This window comes from Kryptolebias marmoratus, linkage group LG12 (genome assembly GCF_001649575.2).
Source record: "Kryptolebias marmoratus isolate JLee-2015 linkage group LG12, ASM164957v2, whole genome shotgun sequence".
Classification (NCBI taxonomy): domain Eukaryota; kingdom Metazoa; phylum Chordata; class Actinopteri; order Cyprinodontiformes; family Rivulidae; genus Kryptolebias; species Kryptolebias marmoratus.
Genome location: NC_051441.1, coordinates 6,255,672 through 6,267,538, shown reverse-complemented (window position 1 = coordinate 6,267,538; position 11,867 = coordinate 6,255,672).

The following is an 11,867-nucleotide window of genomic DNA, read 5'->3' as shown; positions in this document are numbered from 1 at the left end:
AAATGTTTCGTTTTCTGTGGGAAGTACATTTAGGCTGAATTAGGATTGCACAGGTGTGCTTGCAGAGTAGTTCTGACCATCAACAGTACTTGCCACACTGCAGTAATTTCTCACACTGAAATGACAGCTTTAGTGGTGCTACTTACTCTTGCTGTCAACTCTGGTGCTGTAAACCTTTCTGATGAGATGGGAAGAGAGACAATTAAGGTCTGCCCACAAAATCATGTAACAACGATACAGTGTTGAAACTTTTACCTTTTTGCCTTTGTTTTAATTAAATCTGTGATTCTCTGCTAACCTTCCAAAAATATTTTTTTTATCTGTTTCATTAGTCTTACAAAAATGCTACAATACCCATGCTGTGTCACTAGGTGGCAAAAATGTTCTAATTAATGACATACGAAGATAAAGATAAAGAATATTCTGAGCTTTTAATTATTATCTTTTTCAGCACAGCATCAAAGTTTAAAGGGATAGTTTTAAAGTGATGTTCTGTCTAATAGATATTAGTGTTAGTATGTTTTTTACTCATGACATCATGAGTTTCTCAACCAAACAACATTCATCTTACAACATGTTACAATATGAATGTGTGTGCTTATACTATATATACAATATAAATTTCCCAACAATAATAAAAAGTATGTATTTACTGTATTTTTTGAAAACAACATGCAAAACATTTTCTCCTACTTCTCTATAACTGTGGTGACATTCTAAATTGAACTGCAAACAATAATCTTTCAGGTGGATACACACAAAAAAGCTTCTACCCTAAATAATGTATGTTTTGCAACAAATATTTTACAATGAAGGCAGACTTTAAGAGTTTTTTTTACTCAGACAAAAAGCAGACAGACAGAACTTGTGATATGAAAAACTAAGATTTGAGTTAATAAACAACAACATGTGTTTCTGTTATGTTCTTGGTATAAGACCATAGAAAATACTCTTTTTTTTCATTTCCTAGGACCTTTAAGACATCTTAGTTACACAAGAGCCATTTGAAATCGCTCAATACAATTATGTTTACTATCTGAACATTTACACTGCATTAAAGAACACGTTTTCAGAAATTTCCACTGCAGGTTGTTTTATCATCATACACCTGGCTCATTTTTTCCCCTTAAAGAAAATAACTTCTAATTTGATACCATAAACACGGTTCACACTGAAACTCTTTTCTAATGGTTATTTTTTCAGATCTGAAGCTTGAAGCTCATTTAGTTCATCAGACTCCCTGCAGCAGTTGACGGGGGTCCTTGTTGCCAGCCCAGCGACTCACACAACACCTGCACTCTTCTCTGATTGGAACATGCTACTCTGACGAAATGCCAAATGCCAGCATTCATGAAATGCAAAGTGGGTTGTTTCTATGTGCTCAATATGATTCTGACAAGCATCATGAACTTTAGGCACAGTCCTTTCCTAATTATTTGAACATTAAACGGTACAGGCCAGCAAGGCTGCATTCATTACCATCCTCCAGAAGATTAATGGGTTCAAGGCTTGAAGGCGCACTCCACCTCGGTTAGGAAACAAAGCAACACAAACACACAGCAACAAAAACACACGACTTCAGCACTGCTCTTCAAAGTGATCTCCTGCCCTCTCTGAACAGATTGAGCCATCAGGAAGACGGCTGCAAAGCAATTTCCATCATGTAATGTAACATCTGTAATGATAATGGCCAATTCACCTGAGATGGGAGGTCTGTAATCTGTCTCAAAATTTACACAGATGGGTGTATTGCTCCAGTTCTAAAGGTGCTTAGTCTGTTTACATGACACCTCAATATCAAAACACTTCATGTGGAGAGTCAAAGCATAGTAATAAGAAGGGCAGAAGTATTGCACACTTTGTCTTTGACTGAAGGTTTGTGTCCAATAATCTGAGAACTGAACTTTCAGAAACTAATCACTGGCTGTACAACGGCAACTGATTAATTTTAGAGTCAAATCAGGATGGTCACCACAGCTGATGATCTATAGCAAACACAAAAATGGCTACAACTCAGTGGTTTTTACAGATATTGAGCTAAAACTTGGAGTTGGTAGTAGTTGAGAATCATCCTCGTCACATTTTCAGAGAGCTAATGGATCGCTCCAGATCTTTGTGTCAGACTTCGGCATGCAAGGAGGTAATGTTCCTTAAAAAAAGGAATAGCAGTTTATTATTAGATGAAAACAAAGTGCTGTTGTTCTTTTAGAATTATATTCAGATCTTCTAATATCAGTCACTAAAACTGACAAAAGTTGTTAAACTTAAGTAATTTGAATCAATATGATTCTGTCTGCATTATTTCTGATTGCTTGAGTGTATTTAGTCTAGACTCTGTCTGCTTTGTGCTTACTTAAAACTTTGAAACGTTCAAAAACACAAACATCAAAAAGTGAATTAAAATGTTTTTCCAAGGCAGCCAAACCAACAAGGTTATATGACATAGATTTTTTACTTAACCTCAGTAAATGATCATCAGCCAGTGATTATCACATCAGCATGGGGAATAATATTTGTATGCTGCTCTTTAAATCTGTTCTATGATTTAGAGCAATAATTGAGTAGTTCAGTCATATCTGTTTAAATGTAAAAACAGCTAAGTAGAAATAAAAAAAAAACTGCATTGTTGCTTGTAAATAAGTTTATGAGAGAAGAGCTGGCATTAGTATTTTTTTTACGTTGTAAGACATTTAATGGAAACAAATGAAATGAACATTTACCCTAATTAATTACAGAAAAAAACATAATCTGTTCCTAATTCTGGCTAAATTGTTTTGAATCACCTTACTTCATAAGATTGGTTTCCTAAATTGTTTTATATGAAACATTGACTGTCCTATTTTGTGCTTTTCTGTCTTTTGTACAATTACAAGGTGGAAACACTCATTCAGTTCCATCAATATAGAATGACCAGCAAAAGTTGAGCAGCATCATGAACAGAAAATCATTTATTCAAACTGAAACAGTTTTCTAAAGATTGTGTCAATTGGGTGCACTTTTTTTAGGCTTATTTACTCTGAAACCCTTTAAATCCAGTGTGATAAATGAAATTGGCAAAATCATGGTAGTGTAAAGATAGTCAAGGATTTCAGATCACTTGACAGTAAAGAACAAGATAAAATCGTTTTTTAGTTTGTTTGTTTTTTTGGATTTGGCTGAGCTGCATTATAAGCCAACATGCTTGAGGTACTGCTCTCTTTTACGTCCGCATGTATCAGTCCATGAAGCTGGTGCTATATGTACTCTGCTGGATAGCTGAGCTTCATTAAGTACAAACTGAACAGTTCATTTACTGTGTCACTCCCATCCACACTCAGGTGAATATTTTCAAAAAGCAAGCCTTGAGTGTGTGTTTTTAACTTTGCAGACCAGTGGCTCTATTAGTGACTCTGCTAGCAGCAGTATTTTAGCATCTGTATGTGTTCCCACCCCTCTGCTCCCAATAACAAACACCATAAAGTGTCGATTGAATTATGAGCCTGCTTTCTGCCTACTCATTTTGATAATAGATTTTGAGATAAATCACTCGGCTTTGTTTGGTGAGTAATGCTGGGCTGACAGGATAACAGAGGACAAAGCTCTCATACTCTGTAACATCTACATCATTTAAAGCACTAACAAGATACTGCCGGATGTTTCTCACAACATTTTACACAGGAGACCATGAATTGAATTTTTCCACATCTTCCAAATCCATGTCTGCTATCTACAGAGAGAACACAAAGAGAGGCAGGGGCTTGGCCAGTAAGTACCACAAAATATAATTACAAAGCAGGCAGAGATCTCTCCTGTCTCGGTAAATGGACTCTTGTTTAAATTGCTGGAAGCCCACATCTCTGCAGTGACAGTTTTGCATTGTTCATTTGCCAATTAATAACTTTATCGTGAAAGGTTTGCGGGTGGACCTCATTGATTCTGTGTTATTAAAACTCCCGATGCTACTAACGAAGTCTTTCAGTCCTCAGCTGCAGACTGTTAAACAACAAGACCACCAGACACACACGCACACACTTGCTGTCTGCTCCTCTAATGCGAGCTATTTGCTATCGATATTGATCAGTTCTTGATACTCCCTTCAGCTGGTCTGTCTGTGAAACTCTCCACCGTAAGCCATTGCTCACCCACATGTCAATTACTGTAGATGGAGAGAGCACCACTCTGTCTTAATGAAAGCAGATGGGCTGAGGACTTAAACAGTTTTCCTCTGCTGCTGATTTAAAAGCTTTGTGTTAAGGGAAGTGAGAAAGTGGGTTGCCGTGGAAATTTGTGCTCAGCTATTTTAACAAATGATGTAATCTGTAATGTAGTGTGATTACAGTGTCAGCACAAACTGTGTTCATGTGATTTGCAGCATCAACAATGAGGCTAAATGTGATATATAGGAGAAGACTGAAGTATCAAACTAGAATGAACAAGATTTATTTCACTTTTAAGGTAATTCTGTTTTCTCAGTTGAGACAGTGTTTCTGCCATTTTATGTGTGACTTGTGTTTTATTACAATTTTCAAGAAAAAAGGAGCATAACATCCATTCATTTTCTTTACCAGCTTGTTCCTGTTCAGGGTCATGATGAGCTGGTTCTTATCTCCAGGGGTCTGAACAGGTTGCCAGTCCATCACAGGACCGCATAGAGACAAATGAGACAGTCGGCCATTCATTCACTCCCACCTAGTGACAATTTTGATTAGCCAGTTAACCTAACGTGCATGTTTTTGGACTGTGAGAGGAAACCAGAGTACCTAAAGAAAACCCACACATGCACAGGGAGGACATACAAACTCCAGCCAGAAAGGCCGCAGAAGAAGCAAACCAAGGATCGTCTTGGAGCAAGGGAACAGTGCTCATGTACTCCAAAAAGACCAAAATTCATAATATCTAACTTGTTTTTAAAAAATTATAAACATATTTGCACAAAAGATTGATCACCCAGTGTACAAACACATAAGCACACACACACCCAGCTTTATATTTACTCAACAGTAAAAGGCAGAACCTCAAATTTGGAGCTATCGCTCCATCAGCCTGAACAAGATAAGAAAGCTTTTGTGATTGCTGTGTATAAAGTGCACAACAGACGCCCAGAAGGAAACAATGAACACTCAAAGAGTGTTCAAAGATCAAGCCTCCCGTCATGTGTTCAGAAATTATAATAACAGCGCTTTTGTTCACATGTCTGAGTGTTTAAAAAAACTTGACAGAAAATAATTCTAGTCCATGTAACTCACTCTCCTAGGTTATCTATTGTTCTTTTTACACTATACCAGATTTTGCAAATTTACTGTTTTTCTAGGAGGATGGGGGTGTAACCTCTCAGCTCTTAGGGTCTTACTAACCCAGCTGTTATGTGGTCACTGAAGCTAATTGCAGCCTGTCTGGACAATGCTTGTGATTATACCAAATGGTTCACATTGCTTTTCAGAAGAATCTCAGAAGGAAAATAGAGGAGGGAAACTTCTACTCTCTAAATATATGCAACCAGGCAATATGATTTCATGACACTGCACTTAAACAGCAAATGTTTTCTGGTCAGTTTTGTCAGTCATTCATATGCTTTAAGGTTTCCTCTCGTCTTTCTGCACATGTAATATAGTGCAGCAAATGATTAGGACAAAAGTACAGGGCAGGGTGTCATTCCTTCTCTCTATAAACAAACAAACATACAATTAAAATTTGAACACACCATATGACTTTTCATAGTGTTAATGTGCCATTTCCTGATAACAGACTGTTGCAAAGGTCAGACTTTTTCCTTCAACTAATGACCAACGTCATGTAGCAAGATTGTATCGAAATTTCCTGGATGGCTAAAGTATTGATGGCACTAAGTTGGCCTGATGTTCCTAAAGCCTGAATACAATTGAGAACCTCTGGGATATTATCTATGGGTGGAACCAACACTGCCAAGTAGCATCACAAACTGTGCAGGAGCTCACCAATGTCCTGATCCAGGAGGAAGCATCTCAGGACACCATCTGCTGTATCTTCAGGATTGTGCCAAGATATATTAGGGAGTGTATACAAGTGCTGCGCAGTGGAACAGTTGGTAAGCTCTGTTGCCTCAAAGCAAGAAGGTCACAGTTTTGACTCCTGGCTAAGGCATGGAGTATGCACGTTCTCCCCACGCATGTGTGGGTTTTCTCCAGGTACTCCGTTTTTCTCACACAGACCAAAAATATGCATGTTCGATTAACTGGCTACTCAAGGGAGAGTATGGTTTCCAGAGTGTACCCTGCCTTTTGCCCAATGACCACTGGAGAGAGAGAGACCAGCTCTCCACAAACCTTAACAAAAAACACTCAGTAGAAAAAAAATAATGGATGGATGGATGGATGGATGGATGGATGGATGGATGGATGGATGGATGGATGGATGGATGGATGGATGGATGGATGGATGGATGGATGGATGGGACACATTACTGAGCCCATGATAACTTTTATGTTTTATGACTTTTATCCTTGCAACTTGTGTTTTTGTTATGTTGACATTTAATGTCTGATTTCAGTGCTCCCTTAATTTGTGCGCACAATTTTTTTTTTACTTCTGTGAGTTTGTGCTTAACGCTCTTTACTGGTTAAGAGAGAAGCCAGAAAAGCAAATGGCTGACTATAAATGATCATAATGATACTATGCGACAGTACTATTGCTCTCCTCCTCTTCCTCTTACACAAATGTGTGAAACTCACCGCCACAGGGATGCAGCCAAAAACAAAAGCCAGCATCTCCTGCTAAAGGCCAAATTTGATTTAGGTGCAACAACCACCGAGTCAGAAAAACGACAGCTGTTCAGAATAAAAGCACTTGAGTATGCATCTGTCATGGTTTTGTAAAAATGTAAAAAAGCTAAAAAAAAAGATGGATATGCCTATTCATCAAATCAGCGCCAATTAAATTTTTACTGTATTTAATTACATGTGAATCATCATCAGACATCGGCTAATGTTTTATAAATGCACGACTCAGGAATTAAACGCATCCCTATCAGGCAGCAAGACCTTGAAGTACGTGCAATCGTGATCCCTGAAAGCAGTTATTAGTACAATCTTGCCTGATGAGCTATTAACACACGTCAATAGAAATGATTGCTGAGATGCACATTTCCTCACCACCTGCTGCATCCGATTATCACAGACAGAGAGGCGGAAACACCACGCTGAACTTCAAATCAAAATCCTAATTTAAAAACTTTTCAAACAGGTACAGGGATGTAGAACAGTTCAATAAAGCTCATATACTCCACACACTTTGTCCAAGCAGTTTTCATTACTCGAGGAGATGTTTGCCATTTCCTCTGATGAAGGCAAAGGAACAAAGTGTGTGAATTAGTTGCTAGAGATAGAGGCTGTTGTAAAATTTAATGAGGCCATTTTCTACACATCCTATCTTGCTGCAGCAGCTGAGTGATGGAGCGTCATGCATGAACAAGGTTGATTAACAGGGAGGAGCTGCATTCAAAGTGAGATGACTAATGTGGGGAGACGTGAAATATTTGTTCAATTTTAGATTAAAAGCGAGTGCCCTTTATTATCTTTGAGGATCATGAACAAGAAGACAATATGAAAGACAGAAGGAGAGGGTTGGTGCAGGTAGAGTCCAAGATAATAAGTATCATAAAAGAAAAAAACAACTGCACTGCAAATTACTGTTTAAAAGCACCCTTGTCTTCGCTGTAATGTATCTTGAGGAGAGTACATCAGAGCAACGCTGAAAACTCAGGAGGGACAGAGGTGTTGGTATATTAGAAATGGCTGTGAGAGCTCTCCATTCTACGACATGATAGATAATGGCATTTCAACCAACTTCCCATCACCACAGCCTTGCTCCTACCTTTTTCATTACATCACACTCAACGCATCCATCAAAAATACCCTGTAGGGTTTATGGCTTTTATAGGACCCTTATCAAGCCATCAGCATATTCGAAGAACCTTCCAACAAAAGCTGTAAACACAGAAAAGAAAACACACCATCAATCAAAGTAAGGCTCATTTGGCCTCCAGGTTACATAAGAACAAGACATCACACATTTACAATTTATGGCCCTTATTATTAAAATATTATTGCATGCTGTATAGCAGAAAAAGATGACTGTGAGACTGAAACATTAACAGTTAGACTTTAAAATGTCTGTTTTACAGACACCATTACTGGAGTTTTTGGTTGCTGCCAGTACAGGTTCATACTGAGTGCATAGGGTTGAGCACTAATTAACTGTTTTTCAAATAAATCAGTGAATAATAAGTTTTTACCATTTTAAAGATAAAAACAGTATTTATTGTTTGAACTGAATATGTGATTTTTATTGTTAAGCTTCAAAGTACCTCTACAGTTAAAACAACATTTTTATTTGACCCAAACCATTCTAGCAAAATTAGGAGTGCTTGGTTTTTCAGTTGTTTACAACATATCTAAATTAACCAAAACAAAATAAAGTGCCTTCATTTAAGAAGTTGGCAATCCAGAGAATTTTCCAAATGATGCAGGGAAAACGAAGGGAACAGGAAGGAAAAGGAAGACCACAACAACACAATTATACAAAAACTGGATGTTCTTAAAATCTTTAGTCGGTCTAGAACAGCTTCAAATGAAAACAGAAATAAATAAATAGAAGTGGAGAACAGTGCAACAGGCTTCAGTACAAATTTTACAAAACTGCTACTGCAAATTCAGATTACTGTCCTGACAAATATCTATATGGTAGTAAATGTGGCGGCACAGCAGAACAGTGGTTATAAGTGCCTCCTCCCAGCAAGAAGGTCGCAGGATTGTCTCCCAGCCTGGGGCCTTTTTGGATGGAGTTTGCATGTTTTCCCTGCACACTCATGGGTTTACTCCAGGTACTCCGGTTTCCTACCACAGGTTCATTGATCACTTTAGATAGTCCCTAGGTGTGAGTGAGAGTGTGAATGGTGGCTTGTCTCTATGTGGGCCTGTGATGGACTTGCGACCTGTCCAGGGTGTCCCCTCGCCTCTCACACAGTGACTGCTGGAGATAGACAGCAGCTCCCGAAAGGAGAAGTGAGTAAAGAAAATTGTTGGATGGATGGATAGGTTTTGCCTCCTGCATGCCTGCACTTGTGTCCATTTATAACCAATTGTGACAAGTAGGACACCTCAGACCTCAAAAAAATCTCAGCAGTTGATAGAGCTTGTACAATATTCAAATGTGTGCCACTTTTTGTATCAGCAAGTACAACATGATGTTACACGAGGACTGTTACAAAAACCACAGGCTGTACTATAACATGAATGTTTTTCTGCAACCATCTGATTCAAAAGTGATGGAGTAAAAAAATATTTACAATAAACTGTTTGCTTGAATTGCTGCAGATTTTTTAAGGTTTGAATTTTTCAAGCTCCCGATGACTGTCTACTTGCAAAACTGACAACTCAAAAGTACTTTTATCATTAAAGTATAAACTGTACATGACAATGTGAAGTAATTTTTTAAAGTTATGTAAATAGGGGTAATCATAATCAAAATAAACTGTGATGTTGTTTTAATTATGGAAAATATATTATTGTTAATCATCTGTATTCACAAAAATATACAGATTTGTTGAACTTGAATTATGCAGCCAACTGATCATTTAACCAGTCCTATAGTGTGACCTATAGCCACTCATAAACACTTGCAAACCCATCAATATCTTTGACACTAATGATACAATGAAAGGTTTGCATTTTAAACAGCATCATTTTTACCTCATCAGCATGATGTGAAACAGAGCACATGCAGCATTGTGGGTGGTGGAGGTGATGATAGTGGTGGACTTGTCGGAGAGGAGGACCGCTGGGCCATCGATCCACCGCAACACATCACTCCAGCTCAATTTACAGAACCAATCACATCCCCTGCTGATTGATGTGTGGATAATTGAGCTGTCGCCGGGGTTTTCATGTTTCTCCTCTAGCCTGCTCCAGACTTTAGGAATTGTATTGTATTTTACTTTAACACCATTTACAACAAAAGACATCCTGGTGTGTATTTATGTCAATATTCTGCCAGGCTGCTGTCAGGCAGACAGAGAGATGCTAACTGCTGCACTGGGCTTGATAGATCACAAGTCTGTTCAAGCTAATTAACCTCGAGGGCCAGGACTCCTGCAACCCTACAGGGTCAATCGCTGTGGCAGCTGCTTCTTCTTGACATTGCACCATTAAAGGTTCTTCCTTGGTTCAAGCTTTCCTTCAAACTTTAGTGAGTGCCATAGGTGTGAAGTGGTCAAATTGTTGTTCACAACCTGCAACGTTTACCTTTGTCAAGAATGTTTTAGTTTAGAATAAATACAGTAAAAACAGTGATTTTTTGCATCTTGGTTGGTACATCAGTTTTGTGGCACTCTGATCTTTGGTTTTGACCACCTGCATACATTCCACTTGTAAGCTTTACAGGTGCTCATTCTGGCTGGTTATTACAGCTGCTTCTCCCACCATCCAGTCTTTCTGCAGAGCTAAGCGGACAAGTGGTTCAGCTACATTCAACACACGGCCAGAAACAGGGTTTTCCAAAGTGTGAAATACATTTTAAGAAATCTTTTAGACAGTGAAAGTGTAGCTTATCCAGTTTCACATCAGGCATGTGTTTATCAAGCTTTCTCTGCAATCTAAAAACAAGCCATTTTGGTGGTAATTTATTCCAGGTTTGCTGGTTCAACACTCTGTGTAAACTCCATTTTTCCCTTCCTTTATTGCATTGCCCTCTGAATGTTGCAGGGTGATTTCCATCAACTGATCACCTTTCACCTCTTCTTAGTTTGAGAACTGCTCACTGGTTTTGCAAATGTTGGGTTTTATGTGGAGCATTGTTGATTATTATGCAGATAACATACTTGAAAGATTATATGTCAAAAGCTTCAAAAGAAAATTACAAAAATAAATAAAAGACCTCAACAAAGGAAAAGGAAAGTAGCTTATTTTTTTATTCTCTTATGCTTTGTTTTGATGACAAGTAGGCCAGATGGCAGTTTACAATCGTCTGGGGCCTTTTTTGCCAGCTAACATTTACATGAGTCCTGTCATAAAGATGATGAAAATGGGTTTTCTCTGTGGTCCAAGCAGAGCCACTCTTCAGAGCACATTAGGCCATGAAAACCTCCCATGGTGTCTTTCTGTCTGTAAATGGCTGAGCAGCAGGTCAACGCTGCCCACGTGGAAAATGCTGCTGCCAAAGAATTAATCATTAAACAGGTTCTGCAGCTCTCCCCTTGCAGTGTTCCCTCTCATGATGACCATAAGCTACTTGATTATCCTTGTCAACATCAACTGTGCGAGATTATTGTTTGCTGCCTGCTGATACCACAGCCATCATCTCGGAGCTAAATCTCTGTAAAAATGCTTCATTGCTCTCAGACAGAGGCAGCTTCATTAGAAAACTGCCCTGAGAAAGCTGGTGATAATGCTCACACAGCAGGCCTAAAACACTGAAATCTGAACTATGGATTGGTGGCCCATGTCTGTTAACTTTTTTTGGTTATGTTTATACAATGACCATTTGGGAACTTATACAAATGAAACTTTGCAGTAAAACATCAGCTCAAAAGTTGGGTAGGGTAGGGTAAAGTTTCAGTTCTGTGTATTATCACAGAAAGGCTTCAGTACACATTTTAGTATAAACAAAGCTAACAAAACCAAAGAGCAATACAAAGGTCTTGGTACATGAGAAGTGACGTCAGAACCAGCGATCAGGTCCGATGGGTTTTGCAAAAACTTAAACAGGGCGACTCAAAACTCAGGAAAGAAGAACAAGTACAACAAGGAGATCAGGAGTAGAAATGACAACATGGCAATGCACAACAGGAGATGAGCCTACATACTGAGCAAGAATAATTACCTAAGAGAATACACAAGTCAATCTAAAGTACAATT